General features: G+C 42.4%; 1 long non-coding RNA gene across 2 annotated transcripts in view; it reads right to left on the bottom strand.

The window, feature by feature from the left end:
• Window positions 1-11,425, bottom strand: part of LOC146079655 (uncharacterized) — a 142,693-nt gene extending 131,268 nt beyond the window's left edge. The window contains exons 1-6 of one of the 2 annotated variants that reach the window (XR_014474674.1): window positions 11,341-11,425; window positions 11,178-11,242; window positions 10,667-10,741; window positions 9,719-9,831; window positions 9,346-9,429; window positions 7,655-7,710 (exon numbers count right to left, since the gene is read on the bottom strand). This is a non-coding gene — a long non-coding RNA (uncharacterized LOC146079655). The remainder of the gene's footprint in view (window positions 1-7,654; window positions 7,711-9,345; window positions 9,430-9,718; window positions 9,832-10,666; window positions 10,742-11,177; window positions 11,243-11,340) is intronic. The other variant, XR_014474673.1, reaches the window with a different exon arrangement.
• Between the last annotated feature and the right edge of the window lie 13,292 nt (window positions 11,426-24,717).

The raw sequence follows: 24,717 nt of genomic DNA on the forward strand, positions 1-24,717 counted from the left end.
TTTTTATCTTTTTGCTAGATAAAGCGATTGTTTTCATTTAGATGTGTTACTATTTGTGATTATCCCCACTGGGAAAATTTGCTTTATCAAGTTTCAAAGCAGTTTTTTATTATTTGATAATGGTATATTGCACAGATGATCTCCTCCAAATTGTATTGTAAGACCCACCAGATGTTAGCCATATATTGTAGAGTGAGACCAAGCAGATGCTGCCCATATATTACAGTGTGAGATCTAGCTGGTGCTACTGTAGGTCTATTTTGTAGTGTGAGGCACAGCAGGTGCTGGCCCTATATTGCAGTGTGAGACACAGCAGGTACTGCTGCTCTGAATTGCTGGCCCTATATTGCAGCGTCAGACCCAGCAGGTGCCGGACTATATCCCAGAGAACACAGCAAAGCAGCACGCTCTCTATTAATGATCTTCTGATAGTGTCTTGCTTACTATGAATTTCAGATGACTTTGTACACCAGACTAATTTAAATTTATTATTTTCATTTAAGAACATTACTTACGTTGAAAAGTACTTGCTTTGCTGGATTCCCACAGTAGGTGAGGGTAAAAAGTGTCCTCATATTTGTTTAACCCTTATTTTTTGTATTTGTTTTTATTAAGATTATACATTATGTAAAAATGTAAATGTGTATTGCCAAAAATATAAACAATACGTTTTTACAATTATAATTAATATCTGATATACAGTATTATATAATAATTTTTTTCTTCTTAAATAATGTAAACATCCAAAGTATATAATTAAACCTATATACTATTTTTAAAATATATTTTGCATAGAAAATTAGGTTTATTAACTGCAATAAATATTAAAATCAACACCACATAAAATTATTATTAATATTTTTAAATATGTTTATTCTCAACAGATAATAACATACATCACATAATACAGCATAATATACCTGAAAGGTACAAATAACCAACACAATATTTTAAGGTAATAAACAGTAAAATTGACAACAAAACTTCAGTTACTGTGACAGATCTCGAGAGCGCCCGCAATGCGACTGGGACTAACTGTGGCAAGCTGCGGCCTGTATACGGGTTTGTACACACCAGTGGTTATTGTAGAGGTGGGGCTGCAGCACAGTCCAAGATTCAAATAGGGGAGCCACACCAACTGCCAGTAAGTCAGTCTGGAATGGCAGTTGGTGGCAGTTTCTGGGACTCCCCTATTTGAATTTTGAACTGTGCTGCAGCCACCCCTCACACGACATGTGATCCTACTCCCAGGGGCACCCAATTCATGACAAAACAGTCACAGTTGCCGTGAATACCATGTACGATAAAGAAAAAACATTTGTAATTGCTCTTTCCCTGTCAGTTGCATGGATTGCAAAAGAACATGGAGCGCCTATTTCATCAAGCATAAGTATATTTATTTCACACACACTATTTGGTCCAGTAATACACAATCTGCTTTATATTACCTTCAAATATTAGCTTTTGTTGCTCTTACACCTTTTGCAGCCTGTGTCAAACAGTCTGTGTTACATTTTATTATAGACTAATTTGACGGGCTGGAAGGTTTGGCAGTAACATCTCATTCCAGAGAATTTTATCTACTCAACTTATAATGATTGCAAATTTTTATTGTTTGTTTTGTGGTTCTCTCTAGCATACTAATTTGCCTCATTGTGCTAGCCTTATATGTTTTAATGCTCTAAACTGAAATAAAATAATTTGATGTGATGTCAGGAATCATTTTTATTACTAATGATAATAATGAAGATATCGTGGGAAATCAAATCTGTTCTCTTTTATCGTGTTCCCGTGCATTTTTGGGAACTATATGATTTAATAAGAAGTTAAGGAATTTAGGGGGTTATTTAGATCGCAATCGCAAAGCTGCAAATTCATAACGAAAATGCTTATCGATAGACTGTGCATGGTTACCCAATGGTACTGTACATGCGCAAGGCCATCCTGCGATAAAATCTTGGTCATTTTTCTATCACTGGCCTATGGCAAGGTTATTGACAGAAAGTCAGCATTTGTGGGTGGAACCGGCCATTTTTCTGGGAGTGTCAGGGAAAACACAGGCATGTCCAGGCATTTGAGAGGAAGTCATGTGATGTGAGCTCCATCCCCAATTTGACTATAGACAGTGGAACATCATTCGACGGTGAGCGGCTTGCAAATGGATTTGCAAAGAATTGCCGATCCAGCTGACGTTCGCAAGCTGTGCCAAGAAATTCACAAGTACAGATGGAGCGGGAGAAATCTTTGGCTGGCGCTCGCCAGATCCCTTGCACCAGCGATAGAGACAGGGACGCGCGTGCATCTCACACGCACGTGCGTCACAGTTTCCCGTCGGCGGGGGGACCAGAACCCTGTCCGTCTCCAATTCAGGGAGACGGACAGGGTTAGTGGGGGGAGCCCCGTTGTAAAGGGACATGTCTCCCGCTACATCTGTATGCACGTGGTGGGATTAAAGTTTGGGTCGGATTCTGGTTGGTTTGCAAAAGCAAACTCCTTCTTTAATGGACAAAACCATGTTCACTGCAGGTGGGGCTGAAGTAACATGTGCAGAGAGAGTTACATTTGGGTGGGGTGTGTTCAAACTGAAAAGTAAATTGCAGTGTAAAAATAATGCAGCCAGAATTTACCCTGCACAGAAACAAAATAATGTCCCCAAATGTAACTTGCTTTGCACATCCTTCATATATTATTGTATGTTTGGTGGTATTCTTTATTGGCTATTGGGTTCTGGAAGGAATGGTGGAACAACAGTCTGCACAGTGGCTGCTCAAGAGGAGGGGCTGCAGCACAGTTCAAAATTCAAATAGCTGAGAAACACCATCTGCCAGTGAGTCAGCTTGAAATAGAAGTTGGTGGCAGTTGCTATGCCTCCCCTTTTTGAATCTTGAACTGCGATGTAGCCCCTTCTCTGAAGCCTCCCTTGAGTCCGGGTGTTATTTGAGTGAGTACAGTTGATAAATTGTTGTAGTTATATGTGCGCCTCTGTTGACTGGTTAGTTGCCTGGACCACCATGACCTGCATTCAGGTCTGCATTCAGGCTGTTTTTACCTATGGGCTACAGGACTGCAGCCCCCCTCCCCCAGGTAAAATCCGTCACTGTGCTCAGTGTTAGTGAAGACAGATGCATTCCGTGAGACTGCACTGGCTTCACTGTGACTGGCAGTCACTTCCTGTTGAAAGTCCGACCTGCAAGTCACCCGCAGTAAGGCAGTCCCATTGGGAGATGTTCCCTCCCACCAGGCTGCCTCTTTGGCTTCTATGGGCTGCAGTTGAAGCAGCCCATAGAACCTGAGGTGTACATATGTGCAGTACTGAGTATGAGTGGAGGGGGGTTGCAGGCATCGCGGCTAGTGGCAGCCTCCTCCTACAATCAGGTAAAAGCATTCTTTCTTTTGCCTCCATGCTGTATTTTATTACTTGAAAACATATTTTAATTTAAGTCTTTGTTGGATTGGATTCTGGGCATTCTTTCTTTTGCCTCCATGCTGTATTTTATTACTTGAAAACATATTTTAATTTAAGTCTTTGTTGGATTGGATTCTGGGCATTCTTTCTTTTGCCTCCATGCTGTATTTTATTACTTAAAAACATATTTTAATTTAAGTCTAAAGAGTGGGTAAGTGTTCCTGTGGAGAAGCTGCTACAGTATGTATATTTAGATCCCAAGATCTACATCTCTTATCCACACTCATTACTCGCTCCCATTTCCGATTGCAGGACTTTCTTCGAGCCGCAACCACTCTGTGGAATGCCCTTCCAAGCACAATAATATTCTCCTCCAGTATCCAAACCTACAAGCGTTCCCTGAAAACTCACCTCTTCAGGCAAGCTCATCAAATTCCAGAACCAGCCACTTAACCTTTATATACTGTTCCTATCTAATCACATACCCATTGTACTGTCCACAAATATCCACACTCTTCTTTTTCACATTTTCCATCCTCCTGACCCTTGGCCAAACTGCTGGGTCACCATATCATACAGCACACTAGGAACCTTTGCATTCCGTTGGAATTAATGCAATAAAGAATATCTATCCTTGTGTATCAATGCCTATTTCCCTATAGATCGTAAGCTTGCAAGCAGGGGCCTCCTACCTTTGACTGTCTGTAAATACCCAGTTTGTTGTATCACTGTATCATATTGTAAAGCGCAACGGAATATGCTGCGCTATATTAGAAACTGTTAATAAATAAATTATATAGAATGCACTTGATAAAATGTTACTTTAAAGCTGATTAGTTGTCATGGGAAACTTCTGCACTGGCTCACTTCTGTACTCTTGTCACTGCTTCATGCAGAGACCCTTAGGTTTTATTATTTTATTATGGGTTGGTTGTTACTGTATGTTTTGATGCTCTCACAAGGCACTCCTCAGCTGTTCAAAGGTTTAAACAACACAAGCAGGATTCTGTCTCCATTTTCAGACTAAACAAACATCTTGCAGCATTTGAATTTCTATCGGTGGTGCCCTGCTATTCTTTTAGATGTGATACTACCAGTGCAGAGATACAGTATCATAGAAGAAAGATACACAGCGCTTCACGATTTATTATTATAAGTGTATACTCTTTCTTAAAATAATAGCGAATTGGTTTCTGTTAAAATATTTTCTTTTTTATTAATAAAACTACGTAGGACAATATTTAATATATTAAAACACAATAACTACAAAATGTGCTACACTCCATTCTAGCTATCGTGTCTCAAGACTGCTAAATTAATAAGTCCTCTATGATTTTTAATACAGGTAGTCCAATGTTGTGGAGAATGATTGCACCTTCTTATTGTAATTAATTAATTAAGGGGGTTACATACAGGGGGTTATTTTGGTTCACTCCTTCTGGCAAATTCCTTCTAAGATGGACAAAACATGCAGGTGGGGTAGATGTTACTTGTGCAGAGAGAGTTAGATTTGGGTGGGGTTTTACTTCAAAGTGAGATCTATATTGTAGTGTAAAAATAAAGCAGCCAGTATTTACCCTGCACAGAAACAAAATAACTCACCCGAATCTAATTGTCTCTGCACATGTTACATCTGCCCCCCTGCAGTGCACATGGGTTTGTCCATCTAAGGAGTGAACCAAAATAACACCCACAGTATTTAGTTTGTTCTGTGAAAATATATCAGCCACAATAATTGTTATACAGTATGACAGCATTTACAAACATTCATTTAGATATTTAAAAAAATCACTCTAGAACTTATCTTATGTTAGTCAATAAAACATGACTGTCTAGTCCAGTGGCAAACGCAGGATTTTTAAAGGGAGGTTTCCAAATGTAATCCAAAATCTGCAGAGCATTGGAATAAGTTCAGGAGTCTGGGGGAGCGGTAACAGCCTTGAAAATCGGTATTTTTATACAATGGATACTGTATGGAGTACAGTAATAATATGGTCTATAGTATAGGCTGTTTCAAACATTTAAATAAAATACTGTAAGTGGTCAGGAAAAGGTTAAACATCATAATTAATAAATACACAAAAACATAATAGAACCAGTACTGCACTTTCTAAGCTCACAATCTCCCACTTCATGGTAAGGCTCCTGTCTCTTCCTCCTGGCAACTGCTCTCCTGTGGTAGAAGAAGCTGGTACACTGGGCATGTGTAGCAGCTCTTTCCTGTCCCTTACACTGCATGATGTAGTGGCAGTGCATACTGAATATTTAAATGTATTAATGAATAAACCCCATCAGCTACATATGTATACTATTGCATATAAAGCACAAAAAGGATATATACCCATTAGTAGTTATTAACTACTGTAGTACAACTACTGTAGTTCAACTAAATATCTTAAGATTTTTAGAATTATGAATGCTCACAAAATGACTTTACATGAAATGATATAGTAGTCCATCTAAAAATTAGAATCCAAAGTTTCTTTAAGGCACATAGGCCATACACTGTACGCAAGTATGTCTTGTAGCAGTGGCGTAACTAAAATTTTTGCGCCCCCCCCGCTGAAATTTACATTTCCCCCACCCACCCAAGTAAAGTTAAGACTCACCTTACCCCACCACATGCCGCCGCCGCATTCCTGGTCCGGCACCGCAGATATCCTCCTGGCTCCGTCTCCTGCAGTTATGAAAAATTACACGGCAAAATGGCTACCGCCTCCTCTAACATTCCTAAAAAACTGTCTGCTGTATGGGGCAGCCATTTTGCCGTGTAATTTTTCATTACACGACAGGAGGATATCTGCGGTGCCGAACCAGGCAGGAATGCGGCGGCGGCATGCGGAGGGGTAAGGGGGGCGGCTCTGATCAGTGTGCCCTGATGAGCACCGGCGGCGCCCTGCTGGCGCTTGCTCCCCCAAGCATCCACGGTGGCTGTCGTACGGTAGCTAAGCCACTGTCTTGTAGATAGTACTTGTGATTTTTCACACTGCACTGTAGCTGAGCCTACGCAACTTTACGAATCTCCAGGTAATTCTGAATCATTCGCTATCTCTACTTGCAGCTGAATGGGTGCACAGTTGTGTCCTCATTCATCGTTCCTGCATTCACACCAAAAGCCCCTCTTGGCATGCCAGGTCGGACTCTGTATCTCAGCAACATTTGCACATACAGTATGCGAAGTGTTCTGAGGGCATTTTATTTGTGTGTAGGTGGAATTGCACAATATTTAAAGAAAAGATGTGCACCATCTCTTACGTTTTAATTTCATTGTGTTTTCATTTTGTGAAACCACCCTCATTTGTTTAGGTTCAGATTATTGTTTGGTTTAAAATCAAAATAAAAAATTGATAATCATTAATAAAAATCAATTAAACAGCTGAAATCATGTAATTTTTGCAATCCAGATTTAAAATTTGAATTCTAAACTGAGGGAAGATTTGAACTGGGACTCGGTTCAGAACTGATTTCCTCGGGGATTCCAGACTGGGTCAATTTTGTGAAACCATCATTCAAATATCAATAAACAGGAGATTTGTTATTCCTCTGTGTGCAGCATGACATAGTAAAACTATTTATACATTTAAAGGAGCATATTTGGATTAAATGTCAAGAAAAAAAATAACCTAGAAATTTTACTTTAAAGCTAAAAGCGTAAGATTAAAAGCAGAGTTCTGTCAAAAAAGTCTAAACTATGGTTTAAAATCTTTCATTAAAATATTATGCTAATTTTAGCTAAGTATTACCAAATATCAAATCTGCAGGAAGCCATATCAATGAATCAGACATTTAATTTTATTGGACAAGATCAATCACAACAAATTATTACTTCAATGGAACAACTCAGAAATGTAACAATACAAATCATCAAGCTCAAGGCATTAACTGTGTCAGTTTGAGGGTTGGGCAAAAAGTTTCTGGATAGGTAGAGTATACACAATATAGCTGTATGGTTGTGAACTGTGATCTCTGACTAAAGCTCTTGTGAATTATTAAGGCAGGTAACTATATATAAGCAGCACTGCACACAGACGTCACCATGTTCTATTCCTTCACAAGCTTCATTATGGAGCTACCAGAGGCCACTGGAGAGCCTATACAATAATGGTCTGCGACAGCAGGAGGCTTTTCACTGCCTGCATGCTGCTTTTGGGGTGGATGCAACATGGAACCACTGTGTCTGAGTGATCTGCAGAAACTATAGTGGAGATCATCATCCAGCATGTAGACTACAGTAGATAATGTACCTACCTGGTTCAGCGGCTTCACCAAGTGGTTTGACTCCGTACAACTTTGCATATACCTCTCTGGTAAATAATTTGAAAAAATGTAATGTTATTGATGTTTGTAAATAGGGTATGGATCATTAGGTCTCCACCAGTTAGGTCGACATGAATTGGGTCGACACCATTAGGTCAACATGCAGAAAGGTCAACATGGGTCTAGGTCGACATGGGTGGCGGTCAACATGTCATTAGGTTGCCACAATTATTAGGTTGACATGGGCAAGTTCGACAGTCAAAAGGTTGACATTAGGGGTGACATTCTATGGGCTGAGAGAAAAGCGCATATATTTTTCGCACTCCACATCGCCTCTCTTCGCACTTTCAGAAATTGCATTTTTTTGTCATAATTCGCATATTTAATGGGATGCGCATTAGAGGATAAAAAGTGCAATGTAGTGCGATTTGCGGCGAATTGATGCGAAATTATGTCACTAAAAAGTGAGATTTCTTCCGCCGGTCATGTGAGCATTTTAGACCAACCGGAGTGTGATTTACAAGACTGTCTCCACATGACAAATAACCCCCTAACCTATTGGGCCACCTAGGTCCCCTCCATTCTGCATCACACCCCCTATATAAAGGGGCATTGGCGACATTTTACTCTTTGATAGGAAGTAAGGATCATGGAGAGGAGCAGTGGCAGTGTGAGTAGAGGAAGAGGTGTTGGTGGCAGAGTGAGGAGTGGCAGAGGGGCCAGTGGCAGAGGGAGCAGTGGCAGTGTGACCAGAGGAAGAGGGGCCAGTGGCAGAGGGAGCAGTGGGAGCAGCCAGGCAAGAGGAGCCAGTGGGAGAGGCAGCAGAGGACTGGTGAGGTCGACCTCCATTACAGGGAGTGGCAGCAGTGTGGCAGCCACCATGGCCACTGCAAGGGTAGCCCCAGACCAGGCCCTGGCGGACCAGGCCCAGCAGGAGGAGGTGGAGGATCCGCTGGCATCCCCATCCTGTAGCCAGGACCTTGCCCATACCCCACAGCAGCTGCAGGAGGGCCACATGTCCGAGATGGAGGAAGATGGAGGTGAGGAGGAGGAGGAGGAGGAAGACACTGGCATGGAGGAGGATTTTGACATGCATGTGGAAGATATAGAGGATGAGGAGGAGGGTGAAGCTAGCCGCACCAAAAGTGGGAGAAAGGTCCGATTCAGCTATGAGGAGAATGTGGCGCTTGTCCGGGCCATCATACCCCTGTATGACCGCTTACTGGGGAAAAACAAGCACAAGACCACCTCACATCGTAAACGTGGTATGTGGAAGGACATCACCCAGGCAGTCAACACTGTCAGTCACCGCAAGAGGCTAAGCAAAAACGTTAAAAAGCGGTTTAATGACATCAAGCGGCAGCTGAAAAAGAAAATGGCCATGGAGATGGAGGAGGACACCAAGACTGGTGGAGGAAGCCCCACCACAATAACCTACACATCATATGAGGTGAAGCTCCAAAGAATTATCCCCCCTGAAGTCCTGCCTGGGATGCACATTGCGGATACCGATAGGCCGGCAAGCCCACCCCGAGCTGGTAAGTGTCACCACATGCAATATGAAACATACATGCCAATGTATTTAAACTGCAATGTTATTTTGTATTGTTATACTAATTAATGTGGTGCTGTGGAACTACATAGCCCAGCAAGGGGTGTCAATGGCAATAGTTTGCACCTACTTTAAAAATGATCAGAATGCTGGGCCTTGTAGTGATCCCGAAGTGATCAAGCATCCAAGAGAAGAAGCTCCGATGGTGCCGCATCTGTGGAAGCAGGAAAATGTTCAAACCACAGGCCATTACACATATAGTACACACACCCATGTCACATCAAATAATAAATCACATTACATTCATCTCCAGCTGCTACATTGCAACGGACATGAATGTAATGTGGCCTAGCCATGTCAATGAAGATTATTGTCAATGTTTCATGCAGGATCGGGGTCCATTTGTAAGTACATAGTACCCCTAGGTATGGGCGTCTACCATCTCAGACCATTTCCAAAACAGTACTGACGACAGAAAGGACAATATATGCATCTGTACTTACCTCTTCCTCTGTATCCACAGGTACTGTACAACTAGGACAACAATCCACAGAATCCTCTGATATGCCGGTGGATGACATAGAGATAATTCTGGAACCAGTGGACACGTTTGCGGCTGAGGAGGAAATAAACACATCATCACAGAGTGATCTTCCACCAAGTGGGGTGACTCCAAACCCACCCCCACCCAGAAATACTCCCCCTACAGCTGCTTCTGCTGCCTAAGTAGCTACCTCCTTGGTACATTTCAAGGACAAACAACTAGAATTTATGGCCTCCCAAAGTCTGGAAATGGGCAACATTAAGGGGTACATGCGTGACACCTTTCTACAGTTGAGAAAATTGTCTAGGAGTGTACGGGTTGGTGTAGGCACTCAGGTCCTATTGTATTTCGTTCGTCCACCCAACTATTTTTTGTCTGTTAACTCTTATGAGTAGGGTCCTCCTTCCTCACGTACTCACCCTACCTCATTACCTCACCTGTGCTCCTGTCCTTCCCTTCCTCTACTTCATCTTCAGTCTCCTCGACAATTTCCACACCTACTTCTGAACTGATGCTGATTTTAGTTCTACCAGCTATACCCCTATTTATACTGTATTTTTCAACACACCCTGTACGTTACCTTGTAATTTGTTTTTTTTGTTTGCTATGTACGGCGCTGCGGACACATTGTGGCGCCTTATAAATAAACGTACTACTACTACTCAGGTGCGTATGGCAAATAGCATAGACACCCGTCTTGCTGAACTTAGTTCTGTTGTAAGGGAGCAGAATATCCATATTGGAAGCCTTGCACAAAGTATTCATTCAAATAGTCAATCGTGTACTGCGCAGACCAATGCGTTGATCGCTATGCAGGCACAAATCCATCAAATGGAGGTGTCAGGTGTCATAGGTGCAACTACATCTACAATTAGTAGTGTATCTAGCACACCAGTAAGTGGCTCACCAACTTCCCCACCCCGTCGGAGTATTAGGACCCGGGGTGGCGTGTGCGCAGGGTCAAGAGGTGGTAGTGCGCGGCCTGATGGAGGGAAAAAAATAATTATTTAACATAAAATAAATTGATAATGCATGTACTATGCTTGAATTTTTGTGACATTAATACACATTTCTATTGTTTGCGACTGACAAATGCAGGTTATGTATGACATAATATACTGTAGTAAAAATGTCACAACGCATACCATTTTGTCTGTGTGTTATTCTTCAAACATTTGTTGTGTGATCTGTTCCATAATGTAATGATATATGGGCAAGGTATTGGTGGAAGATGCTGTTGTCTCAAATCTGGCCCATCCGAGGTTGTGGAACTACATATTTCAGCAAGCTGTGGCAGTCATGTTTTGAGCTGTCATGCTTACAGTGTGTCAGGGCATGCTGGGCCATGTAGTTCCACAACAACAGGTGAGCCATAGTTGATTGCACAAAAATCACATACATGTTGTGAATATACTTACAAGGTTTTTTACAGCAAGGGATAGGTCTGCACCACCAACTGTACCCTTGGACTGTGTCTATTGGGCTAAATGTGGGGGCAAAAAGATGTTAGTGATAAATGTAATGTAGGTGAGTTCACTTCCAGCAAAGGTACATGTAGGAATAGAGGGCACATGTGCTTACCAGAAAAGTAGTGCCTGATGATGTCTGTACGCACCAGATTCCCCTCTGCATAACCCTCACTTCCCGAGGTGTGGTAGGTTGTGTCATGAACCTGACTTGGTTCACAGTTATTTCCTGAGGTTTCTATGCCTGTTTGTTTCCTAGCTGCTGCTGTTGCAGCTGCTCTGCATTTTCAGTGATTAGAACTCCTGTGAAGCTCCCTGAGTTCAGCACCAGTCACATGATCCCAGGTAACTCAAGGCATACTTCCTGGTTCTGTCTGCTGCTGCAAGCTGCAGACAATCAAGCAATCACCTGGAGGAATATAAGTCAGCTTCCCAGAGTCCTCCTTGCCTTGAGCAAATGTTCATTCTGCTTCCTGTGTGGTTACCCCAGAGACAGAGAGTTCCAAGGCTCCTGGCTATCCAGTCTCCAGCGATACCATCTCTAAGTGTCCTGCTGCTACTTACCTGGTTCCTTTCATCTCCAGAGACTCCTGCTAATACCATCCCTGCGGTCAAGTATCAGGTGTCTCGCTGAGCACCTCTCTGGCTCTTAAGCCAGTTACCAATATCAGTGATTTCACCATCTTGTCCTGATCCTGTCGACAGTCCCCGTCAACACCTGGGTTGGCTCACTGTTATTGTGCTCCATAGAGACTATTACATCTCAGTTGACATCCCTGATGTCCACCAGTTGCTGCATTCAAGTATTGTCGCATATACACCTGTTGCCGACATCCTGTGTCGACTATATACTAAAGTACCTCCAGAGACTCTGTTACACTTTCCTAGTTATCTACATTGTGTACTGACGACTCCCAGGTCGTCACCTCCGGCTCCCAGGCCATCCTGCAGCTCCCAGGCTGCCAACGGTCATCACCGGCTCCCAGGCCGTCTCGCAGCTCCCAGGCTGCCAACTATCACCTCCGGCTCCCAGGCCGTCCCACAGCTCTCAGGCTGTCTACTATCATCCCCGGCTCTCAGGCTGTCTCCAAAGACATTCTCTCATATCTCCTGTGTCCTCCCTCCCAGCCTGCCTCCAGAGGACCAGGGCAGGGGGCCGCGACCTGCTTGTCAGACGCAGCCAAGTCCATAGTTCCTTGCGGGACTCCCTGGTGAATACCGCTGGCAAGTTAGACTCCGCGCCCCTGCTTCTGGTCTCCACCAACCCTCTGGTTCGCTGTGCATGTCACATATCAAGCCTCCTATATTCTGCTACCCAGCGCCCTCCACTGGTCCACCACGGTCACAGCCGGCTACACAAGAAACCCCGGTGCTGACAGTTTGTTCAAAGCCGATGGACTCGGCTCACGACCCAAGGGTGGGACCAGCGGCTCTTCTAGATGTCTCCACCCGAATGGGTATCCAAGAAGCCACTCAGCAGTGGATAATGAAGAGTCTCCAGGGAGTATCCACCCGATTGGATACTGTACAGCAGTCGTTGACACCTCCTGCGTCGACTGGCCAAAATTTGTTTGCGTCTCCTGTTGGCATTTCCTGTTTGGATGATCTCCAGCAACTCCTGGGTACTTCTAGTCCATGTTCCAATTCAACTCCGATTGTTCCAGTTTCCTGTCCCCGGTCACCCATGAATTGTCCGCGGATTTCCCAGTTCCCTTGTCAAAGGGATTCTGAGCCTCTGAGTGTTCTTCATAGATTGTTGGAACAGCTGAAAGTCTTCTGTCCACTATTATTCTGCTAATACCAGAGATTCTTCAGAGTACACAAGTTACCGCAAGAAGTTCTGCGCGACCCACTGCAATGAAACAATCTCCTTTTTATAAACTCCCTGCGAAATAATCCATTCTCTTCCATGCAGTGTGAAGACAAAGTCAGGAGATTCTCGTATCCCAAATGCTCGGAAGCTGAACGTCACCGTCGCAGACAGCTCCACCTATGCTTCTATTGTGGTAGTGCTAGTCACCTTATTAGAGACTGTAACCTCTGTACAGTACATCCAGGAAGGGTGACAAGCCTCAATGCCGCAGTGCTCTTATGCATAATACTTCTAAAACATCTGTATCTGTTTCTCCAGTTCCAGAAATGGCACCCAAGCCATTTACTCCAGGTTAGCCTTCTTCCTGTGCCATTATGTCTACACCCTGTGTAGTTCAGGTCCAAGATGGACCATCTGAATGTCAGGATTCAGTCCGTTCCGGTTCCAGCCCGGACTCTGCCTGTCCGAGTGTCGAACTTCAGTCTGATCCTGTTAGTAATGGTCCTCCCATTGTAAACCCAAAAGGAGGTTTAGGTTTAAATTCTTCAATAGACAGTCTACTCCCAACAGATGAAGTTGTTACCACAATTCCAGAGACTTTTTCCATCGCCCCAAGTATCTCACCTGAAGATGTTGCTGTAAGTAGTTCATCATTGTACTTTGAAGATGATTTTGCCCAATTTCGCTGTATTGTCCAAAAAATCCTCGCACAGATGGATTCTGATCCATCAGTGGTCATAACTCCTGCTAACGCAGTTAGGCTTTTACTGCTCTCCTTCAAAGGTAAAGCCTTGGAATGGGCTAATCCCCTCATCGAATCTAAGGATCCCATACTTAGTGACCTCCCGGCATTTCTAAAAGCAGTTCAAAGAAAATTCCCTCCAAAACCAGCTCCTTTGGGATCTTTGAAAAGTTCCACCAAGGTCACTAAGAGCTTATCCTATACTGCACCATCACTTTCTGAACAAGATCAAGCTATATTGAATCAAAGCATTTTGCAATAAAAAAATTGGAATTCTCCCAGTGTACATCAGCGTTCTCAATTTTCTGGAGTATCTAAACTTGAACAAGACCAGGCTCTCTAGGATCCATATATTAAGAGTCATCATATCTCCAGAAATAAAGATATTTCTAAACCCCGGTCCCTTGACTTAAAGATGGGTGTAATTTCACTCTGTCCTTCTGCAGATCCTTTGAGAAATTCTAGTCCCATGGATGTACCAGCTAACATCACTTCTGTCCCTAAAGAGAAGTATACTGATCATTCAGAGTCTGCAATCTGTATTGGTTCTTCTGCTTTACATTATTACAGGACTCTCTAACTGATACTTCCAAGAGAGAGGATCATATACGTCCATTAGAATTGGACTCAGATTCCGATTATGACCCAGTTCATGATGAAACTCACATCCCGTGAGGTTCTATCCCTCCCGACCATGTTTTTCTCCAGGAAGGTGTTCCAGTAAAATCATTTTTTGTCAATGATGGATGGTCCACCTGTTCCGAAGATGAAAACCATGTTTTGCCTCAGGAAAAAATTAAATTGAATTCTACAAGTTGCTATCCAAAAGCCCCTGGCTATCTTACTAGATGCAACTTAAGCTATAGTGGAGTCCTAGCCTCAAGGGCCCGATCCTCCCGTCCCTGCCAAGTTCATCGGGGTGTTCGGAGTCCACCCCTAAAGGGGGAGGTACTGTCATGAACCTGACTTGGTTCACAGTTATTTCCTGAGGTTTCTATGCCTGTTTGTTTCCTAGCTGCTGCTGTTGCAGCTGCTCTGCATTTTCAGTGATTAGAACTCCTGTGAAGCTCCCTGAGTTCAGCACCAGTCACATGATCCCAGGTAACTCAAGGCATACTTCCTGGTTCTGTCTGCTGCTGCAAGCTGCAGACAATCAAGCAATCACCTGGAGGAATAAAGGCCAGCTTCCCAGAGTCCTCCTTGCCTTGAACAAATGTTCATTCTGCTTCCTGTGTGGTTACCCCAGAGACAGAGAGTTCCAAGGCTCCTAGCTATCCAGTCTCCAGCTATACCATCTCTAAGTGTCCTGCTGCTACTTACCTGGTTCCTTTCATCTCCAGAGACTCCTGCTAATACCATCCCTGCGGTCAAGTATCAGGTGTCTCGCTGAGCACCTCTCTGGCTCTTAAGCCAGTTACCAATATCAGTGATTTCACCATCTTGTCCTGATCCTGTCGACAGTCCCCGTCAACACCTGGGTTGGCTCACTGTTATTGTGCTCCATAGAGACTATTACATCTCAGTCGACATCCCTGATGTCCACCAGTTGCTGCATTCAAGTATTGTCGCATATACACCTGTTGCCGACATCCTGTGTCGACTATATACTAAAGTACCTCCAGAGACTCTGTTACACTTTCCTAGTTATCTACATTGTGTACTGACGACTCCCAGGTCGTCACCTCCGGCTCCCAGGCCATCCTGCAGCTCCCCGGCTGCCAACGGTCATCACCGGCTCCCAGGCTGTCTCGCAGCTCCCAGGCTGCCAACTATCACCTCCGTCTCCCAGGCCGTCCCACAGCTCTCAGACTGTCTACTATCATCCCCGGCTCTCAGGCTGTCTCCAAAGACATTCTCTCATATCTCCTGTGTCCTCACTCCCAGCCTGCGTCCAGAGGACCAGGGCAGGGGGCCGCGGCCTGCTTGTCAGACGCAGCCAAGTCCATAGTTCCTTGCGGGACTCCCTGGTGAATACCGCTGGCAAGTTAGACTCCGCGCCCCTGCTTCTGGTCTCCACCAACCCTCTGGTTCGCTGTGCATGTCACATATCAAGCCTCCTATATTCTGCTACCCAGCGCCCTCCACTGGTCCACCACGGTCACAGCCGGCTACACAAGAAACCCCGGTGCTGACAGGTTGGGCTTCCTGCATGACTGCTGCATGATCCTCCTCCACATAGGCTGGTTGGTATAGGGCTATGTTGTGTAACATGCAGCAAGCCTGGACAATCATCACTACTTTTGCAGGGTGGTAAAGCAGCAAACCAGATGACCGGTCCAAACACCGGAATCTACTTTTCAAAACTCCAAACGTACGCTCCACCACATTGCGGGTTGCAATATGGGCTTCATTATACTGGTGCTGTGCAGGGCCATCGGGGTGCGCAAAGGTGTCATGAGCCAGGAAAGACACCCATATCCTGAGTCACCTAAACCAAAGAAAGGAAGTTATTGCCTTCTATGGTAAGGTATGTGAAGTGGGCAAATAGTATTTACTTGGACAAGAGTAGTAGGCTGGTGAAAATTGAAACACACACACACACATTTCAGCAGGTACAAACACGAATAGAGAGGGTAATATGTAAAAATGTACTTACCAAGTAGCCAGCCCTTTGGCATTTGTTGTTGGGTAAATCGGTTCCAGAGGCTGCAGTGTCTCAGAATATAAGCGTCATGGCAGTTCCCAGGGAAGCCTGCAACCACACTTAGGATTTTCAGATGAGCATCACATACAACCTGCACGTTCAGGGAGTGCCGCCCACGCCTATTGACATAGACGTGGCCCCGCACGTGCGGTGCCCTAATCCCAATGTGTGTGCAGTCTATAGCTCCCAGCACATGAGGGAATGCTGAGAGTCTATAGAAAGCAACCTTGTGGTCCTGCCACTCTGACTCAGAACTGGGGAATCTGATGTATGTCCGCCACAACTTCTTAAAAGCAAGTAACACTTGAGTAAAATGCTTTGAGAAAGTGGCTTGTGATACCCCCAAGGACTATGAGGTCATGGACTGAGTGGAGCCAGTGGCCAAATAGTAGAGGGTACACATTCATTTCTGCAGCCCAGACACTGCATAGTTGCCCTCCCCCCCCAAAAGGGTCCAAATCATCTCTCTCCTGCTCATATAAGTTCAACAAGTTATTGCGGTTTAGCCTAAACATCCCCACAACCTGTTGATCCGAGAGGGAGTCCAGGTACAGCCTAGCACGATACATACGTGGGGTACGCTACGCACTATTTGGGGTGGTACCTGGTTCTGGTGCGCAGCTTCCTCCCTCCATCCCAGCTCCTCCAAATGGGCCAAATCCAAAATGAGCAACTCAAATCCACTCTGCACAATCTTCATGTCTCAAACCCTCACAGGTGTCCTTAATGATGTGGGGGTATATGTAGGGGTGTTTGTGAGTGAAATTAAGGACACCTGTGATGACATTAACCATGTGTGCACTTGATCAAATTGAGTTGTGGGCCAAATCGCCCAACAGATTGGAAAACATCTGGATGTGATAAAAGTGCGAATTTTTACCGCACTTTCAGTACGCATGACTTATCACAAAAATTATGCGATTTAGGGACCTTTTCGAATCACATTAAATATGCGAATTCACGGAAAAATGCAAATTAGCCGTTTTTTGGAGAATGAAAATCGCCAAAAAACACAACTCTCATTCCATAGAATGTCACCCTGGGTTTTTCAGTTTTTTTACCCGAATGTCGACACAGTCAACATGGACACTGAAACATAGAACCGCATCCCCTCGCATGGCTCACTGCACTCGCCATGCTTCGGGCACACTATTTTATTCTCCCACCACGCCCTAGTGGATGGTAGGGAATGAAATACCGCCTGTTGGCACATGTCGGTTCAAAAAACAGTGAAAAAAACCATGTCTACCTTTGACTGTCGACCTTGCCCATGTCGACCTAATGCTTGGGTCGACCTAAAGACATGTCGACCTACAACAAAGTAGACCGAGACCCATGTCGGCCTTTCTGCATGTCAACCTAATGGTGTCGACCCAATGCATGTCGCCCCAATGATTGTCGACCTAATGAGCATATCCATTTAAATAGAACATTTTTTGAACATCGGGAAACTTAAATGCACATCCCTTTCAAAGCTATTTCACCAGTTTTAGTAAATTAGTCAATTAGAATTCCGTTAGCTATTTTTAACCTCCCCACGGATAACAAGACTCCTTACAAGATATATGTCATTGAGCTTCGGGTAAGATCTTTTATAACATTGGCATTTTATCTTTTATGATCCTTGTGCCAATATATCAATTCTGTTTTTCAGACTGTATAGACTTTCAATGAACTTTCATAACACATAAACCAGCAAGTCAGCTCCCAAGGAATTCAGTAAAGACTGTATGCTCTTTCCCTTTAATAACACTTACATTTAATCTATCAGATATATTTCTCTGGGGATGCTTGCTCACAAACCCACAATTGACCTTTAATCCAAGATATTCCAATTAATGATCCCTTCTTTCATTAGGACTGACATTTTGCTCTGACACATCAACCAGAAACTGATTCTGTAGTTTACTAAGTACAGTAGCTCTTATTGTAAAATGGTTACCCTTTGTAGGTAAACTTTACTTCTGTATCTTGTCGCTCAACATTACGGTTTATTACTAGCTACTAGCTAACTGTCACTATTCAGAGATTTATTTGTGTAGATGAAATAGTGTACAGTATGCTGCTACATGTAAGTGAATGGCAGGTTTTCTTACACTCTACAGCATGTGAATTCAAATGGATGAATCACTAGATTACATGCAGTGCTTCAAAAAAGTATTCAGCCCTATACCTCTTTGCACTTTGCAATCTCACCACATGAGATTTTTATTTTTAGAAGAGAATTTTTTTTTTCATTCTGAGTCACACATTTATTACCCTGAAAGAAAGATAATTGAGAACCAAATGCAAATGTGAAAAAACCCTCTTAAATATCTTAATTTAAAAAATATGTGTTCCCTGAATATTTTTATGTAGATCATTACCAATAAATTCTGTTTCAATCGATCTCAAATTTATAACAAAATATAAAAAATCTGAGGGGATGAAAATGTTTCCACTTTAATGCATTGATTCTATTGAGTTCCTTTTTAGTAAAATAAATTTGGTGGATTGGGACGACTTAGGGGGAGTTTCTAGATGCCCTGAAAACCACCTCAGCCTATAAATCACATTTGATAAGGGTGTGCTTAGACACAATGCTGCACAGACCAGAACAGAAGGAGCCATATACCACACATGAGTTTTAGATGTATACAGATATACTCTGCACCGCCAGAGTGAAATCCCGCCCGTGCAAGCTGGGTAAGGTATAGCGGCCCAATTGTCGGGATTGACGGTCAGCATACCGACACCGGAATCCCATCTGCCAGTACTCAGGGGATAAAGCGCATTGAAGCCCATTGCAGCTTGCTGCCCTCGCCACAGGTCCTATTCTCCCTTTATGAGGGTTGTGTATTCCCTGTAAGTTAGGATCTCAACTGTCGAACATTTAGCAGTTGGGATTCTGTTGTCAGTATACTGAACGTCAGAATCCCGACTGTTGGGAGGTCACACGGCACCTGTGCAAGCCTGCAAATAGTTTTTTTCCACTGTGTGCAGTCTGTGGTAGCCCAGGACTTACTCGCGGCTGCTATAGAAAAAGTTGCAATGGGACCGGAGCTGACATCACATGCCGTCCCCTCAAATGCCTGGGCACGCCTGCATTTTCTCTGACACTCCTAGAACAGAGAGTTACCACCCCCAAACACTGGCTTCCTGTCAATTAACTTGTGCATGGCCAGCAATAAAAAAATGTGCAGGATTTGTATGCTAAGATCCGTACACATGCATAGTCTATAGATAATCACCCAGCGTGCAAATTTGCAGCCATGTGATCTGGACTGAATAATCCCCAAAGTCTGGGCTACACTAAGATAAACTTTATACGTGATATAGGTTTGGAAGATCCGTGGAGGTTACGAAATCCCTCCTCTAGGCAATTTTCATGTTTCTCCACATCCTACCAGGCCTTTTCTAGGATTGATTTTATTTTGGTCTCCAAGGGCCTCATCCCCCAAGTCCAGAAGATAGAGTATAAACCAAGGGGCATATCGGATCATTCGCCGGTATACATGGAAATTTCCCTGGACTATGATCGTGGATGTAGCTTTTGGAGCTTTAATCCAAATTGGTTGGATAAGGCTGGGGCGAAAATGGATTTGGAGGAACAGTGGATAGAATTCTGGGAATTAAATAAAGGGTCAGTGAAGGCACCCATATTATGGGATGCCTTCAAGGCCTATCTCCGGGGTACTCTCAGGAAAAGCATTGCCGAACTAAAAAGAGAGAGCCGAGGCAAGATACAGGAAATGGCAGATAACAGCTTAGCTAAAGAAAAAGAATTCCTGGATAATAACACCGATCAATCCTACCAGACATGGCAAAAGGCACAAAAAGATTGGTTAGATGCAATAAAATCGGAAAACTTAAAGATTATGCAACATAAATCACAGGTAAATTACTGTAGTTCGGATAGATCAGGTAAACATCTTGCTTTCCTGGTACGAGCTGAACAACCATCCAAAACTATTAGTATGATTACAAATGAAAAAGGGGAAGTGGTATACAAGACTCCCGAGATAGGAGAAGTCTTTAGGTCATACTTTTCTAAGATATATACTACCCACTCCTATAAAAGCCTTATAGAAATCGAGGAATATCTAAAATCGATTAAGCTCCCGTTATTAAATACAGAGGCACATACAGACCTGGAGGCTCCAATAAAAATTGAAGAAGTAATTCAAGCTATTAAAGATTCTCCCAATGGTAAGGCCCGGGAGTAGATGGGATCCCAGTAGAGATCTACAAAAAATATATAAAATCATTAGCTCCTCTGCTTTTAGATACCTTTGAAAATTCATTTGAGGAAGGTGTTATTCCATTAACAATGACAGAGGCCAAAATAGTGGTAATACCAAAACCGGGAAAAAATGTTAAGGAACTAGATTCATATAGACCAATTTCTTTGATTCCCTCTGAAGCTAAGATATTGGCCAAAATTTTGGCAAACAGGCTGAATCGGTATATTCATACGTTGGTACACCCGGACCAGTCCGGCTTTATGCCCGGGAAAGAAACTTCTATTAATATACGACGACTGTATACTTATTTACAGACAGGAGGGAAGGATGATAAGAGTTCAGTGGTGGTATCGATTGATGCAATAAAAGCCTTCGATACAGTAGAATGGTCGTATTTATGGGCTGTATTAAGATCCTTCGGGCTCGGGCCAAACTACATTAAATGGATTCAACTTTTATATACCACCCCAAGCGCACGGGTTGCGGTTAACGGATGGATCTCTCCGGCATTCCCCCTTTCTAGGGGAACAAGGCAGGGGTGTCCACTCTCCCCTGCCTTGTTTGCCCTGGCAATTGAGCCTTTAGCTTGTAAAATGAGACAATATATAAAAGCCGCTGATGTGTCTTCTGGAGGGCGAAGAGATGGGATTTCATTATACGCCGATGATCTTTTGATCTATTTATCAGATTATTCAAAATCTCTTATGGAGACGCTGGATGTAATTGAGGAGTTCGGGAACTTCTCCGGATTTAGAATTAATCAGACTAAATCTGTCATCTTTCCAGCAGGCCCCCCGGTTAAGTATCAACCGAATCCGCCTTTTCCAATACAATGGGTCACATCTTTTAAATATCTGGGTATTATAGTGTCTCGGGAACCTAAGGACTTTGTGAAGCTTAATATTCAACCGCTGTTTGATTGGTTGGATGGAAGAATAAAATCATGGAAGAGACTTCCTTTGATAGTAACTGGAAGAATAAACCTGATAAAAATGGTGGTCCTTCCTAAATTTTTGTACGTAATCAATCAATCACCGATTTACCTTGTAAAATCACTATTTAGAAAACTAAACAGTATTTTGGCCTCATTTGTTTGGAATGATACCCGCTCAAAAATTAAACTGAGTAATCTGATGAGGGAAAGAGGAGATGGGGGATTGGGCCTACCTGATTTCAGGAGGTACTACATAGCGGCTCAGTTATCACATCTTGGGCCATGGTTTTGTGAAGAAGAACATCGCAGAGAAACAGTAGATACTTTAATCTCCTTTTCGACTCCGGGGATTAGTCCAATGCAGAGAATTTTACAGGAAAAAAAGATCAAGACAGACCCCCCCTTAATAGCCCAAGCTATTAGAATATGGCAAGAAGCCAATAAAATATTAGAAATAGATTTTTTGGATACAGACTATTTTTTGGCAGACTATTTTACAAATAGTGATTTGGAGACCCTGCAAATTAAAGCAGCATGGTACCCCCATGCGGTGACCAAACTTAGTCAAATTTTTGGTCCAGCAGGACTCAAATCATTTACACAGCTGAAAGAGGAATTTGATTTACCGCAGACTTTTTTTTTCCGTTATCTTCAGTTAAGAAGTGTGATACAGGCCAAAAATGAAAATAAAACCCCCTTATTTGGAGAATCTCCAATAAAAATAATATTAAAGTCAAGTAATAAATCCAAACTAACATCAAGAATATATAAAATATTAGGGAAAAATATACATAAGGATGGATTAAGGGGATTAAAGGGAAAATGGGAAGAAGATCTGGGGGTTATAAATAATGAGGAATGGAGAAAGGCTAAATTTACAATAACTAAAGCCACAAATTCGCTACGTGTTCAATTGACACAATTGTACATTCTACATAGATCATATCTCTCAGGCTAAATTTACAATAACTAAAGCCACAAATTCGCTACGTGTTCAATTGACACAATTGTACATTCTACATAGATCATATCTCTCAGTTACAACCTTAGTGAAATTCTCAGGGCGTTCTTTAACAAATTGTCCTAAATGTGATGACCCTTTTGGAACTTTCTTTCACCTAATCTGGAACTGTTACAGAGTGGCAGAATTCTGGGAAAAAGTTAAATGTACTATAGTAGATACAGGGATCTCTAACGACCTCCTAACCCCAAGATGCTGCCTGTTAGGGATAATAGGCGTGGAGGTAACGGGCAGGGAAAAAATATATATTACTAACTTATGTTCACTGGCAAAAGTGATTGTGGGAAGAACCTGGATGTCCAAGGACACCCCGGATTATAACAGTTGGAAATCACTGGTTAATTACACTATTAAACAGGAAAGGTATCTATATTCAAGTCGAAATATGTTAGTTAAATTTAATCAGATTTGGCACGGTTGGATTAATTCCACATACTATTATTAATGTTGAGAAGTAGTTTAGGTTTGTATTGATTAGTATAATAATACGTTGTTCAAGACATTCGATCTTGAGATTCACAAAGTATGTGCACTTTATTAGAGTAATTATATGCACTTTTATTAGAATAACTAGTGTAAGATATACAATGTTCACTATAAAGAGTATGCGATTGAATGGTTTAATACACGTAATCTAGAGATTCACAAAGAAAGTATAAGCACTCTACTTATTATTTAGTCTAGTAGACCATTTAGTTTAATATACACAACCCTTGTTACAAAGGTCACATGAGTGGACTGATATCGATGTAAATTGAATAGAAATTACACCCTAATTATATACAGAATATGGAAATGTTTCTTGTTGTTGCCAACTTTGGGATTGAGGGTAAGCAACACTGGCAATAAGTGTAAGAACCAATAGGTAGATCATCAGCCCAGTTAGATTTCCAGCCTGGTATCCCTGTATTTTAGGAAGATGCAATATCTTCCGATTATTGTTCTACTGTAGTAAGCATTACTGTTAATAAGCTCAAGAGGCAACGTATAGAATGTTAAATTTTATCCCCCTATACTCTGGGAAAATCCCCAGTCCTGCAAATGTTGGTATATTGATAATCGAATAAGTAACAGACGCAGCAGCTAATCATTATTTTGAATCTACAATCTTATGAAAAACAACCAATAGTGTAACTCCAATGTATGTACTTTTCGGTATGTTAAATGTATTTGTCTTTTTGTATGGAAAAGTGAATAAAGATTAAAAAAAAAAAAAAAAAAAAAAAAAAAGATAAACTTATTATAACGGAGGTGTGGGGTGCGGTGCCCCTGCATTGGTTGGGCTTAGATGGCTCTAGTGTGGCACACCTTTACATTCTATTAACACTTAGCAACTTAGCACTTACTACAATGTTTTTTCTTTCCACTAACACTATCCATTTAATATTTTAATTACATTTCATTATCCTTTTCACTCTTTATTATATATATATATATATATATATATATATATATATATATATATATATATATATATATATATATATATATATATATACAAATGGTGGGGGCTGGCACGCCACTCTTTTGGTGAAACAATACTTGCCCGCGTGCCCTCCTGGGTGCTGTGGCAGACCAATGCAGATACAGGGTGGGGGGTGGCGGCACTCACAGGACTGAACAGAAAAAATTAAGACCACTGTGGGGTTCCTTTGCAGTTCAACGTTTCAGACTTACGACTTTTATTAAGAACTTATGCATAGGTATGCATAAGTTCTTGATAAAAGTCGCAAGACTGAAACGTTGAACTGCAAAGGAAGAGTGGTCTTGATTTTTTCTGTTCAGTCCTGTGAGTGCCGCCACCCCCCATCCTGTATGTATATATATATATATATATATATATATATATACTGTATATAGCTAGCTTCAGCTTCCTTTCACTAATATTTATTAACACTATAGTTTCTTCACTGGTGTGCTGCTCTGAGCCTTCTGGCTTATTCTGCTTTTTTGGGGTGCCGCACCCTACACCTAGATATAGCGCTAGGAACCCCCAATATACAGAGAAGCCTTGATGATGGATTGGGGCTTTCATACATTTGCGCAAATATATGTAGCCAATATCTCTGAATTCTAATATCATGTAGTGTTTAAGACTGGTTACTAATACCATTC

Source organism: Crinia signifera, chromosome 5 (assembly GCF_055691185.1).
Source record: "Crinia signifera chromosome 5, ASM5569118v1, whole genome shotgun sequence".
NCBI lineage: Eukaryota > Metazoa > Chordata > Amphibia > Anura > Myobatrachidae > Crinia > Crinia signifera.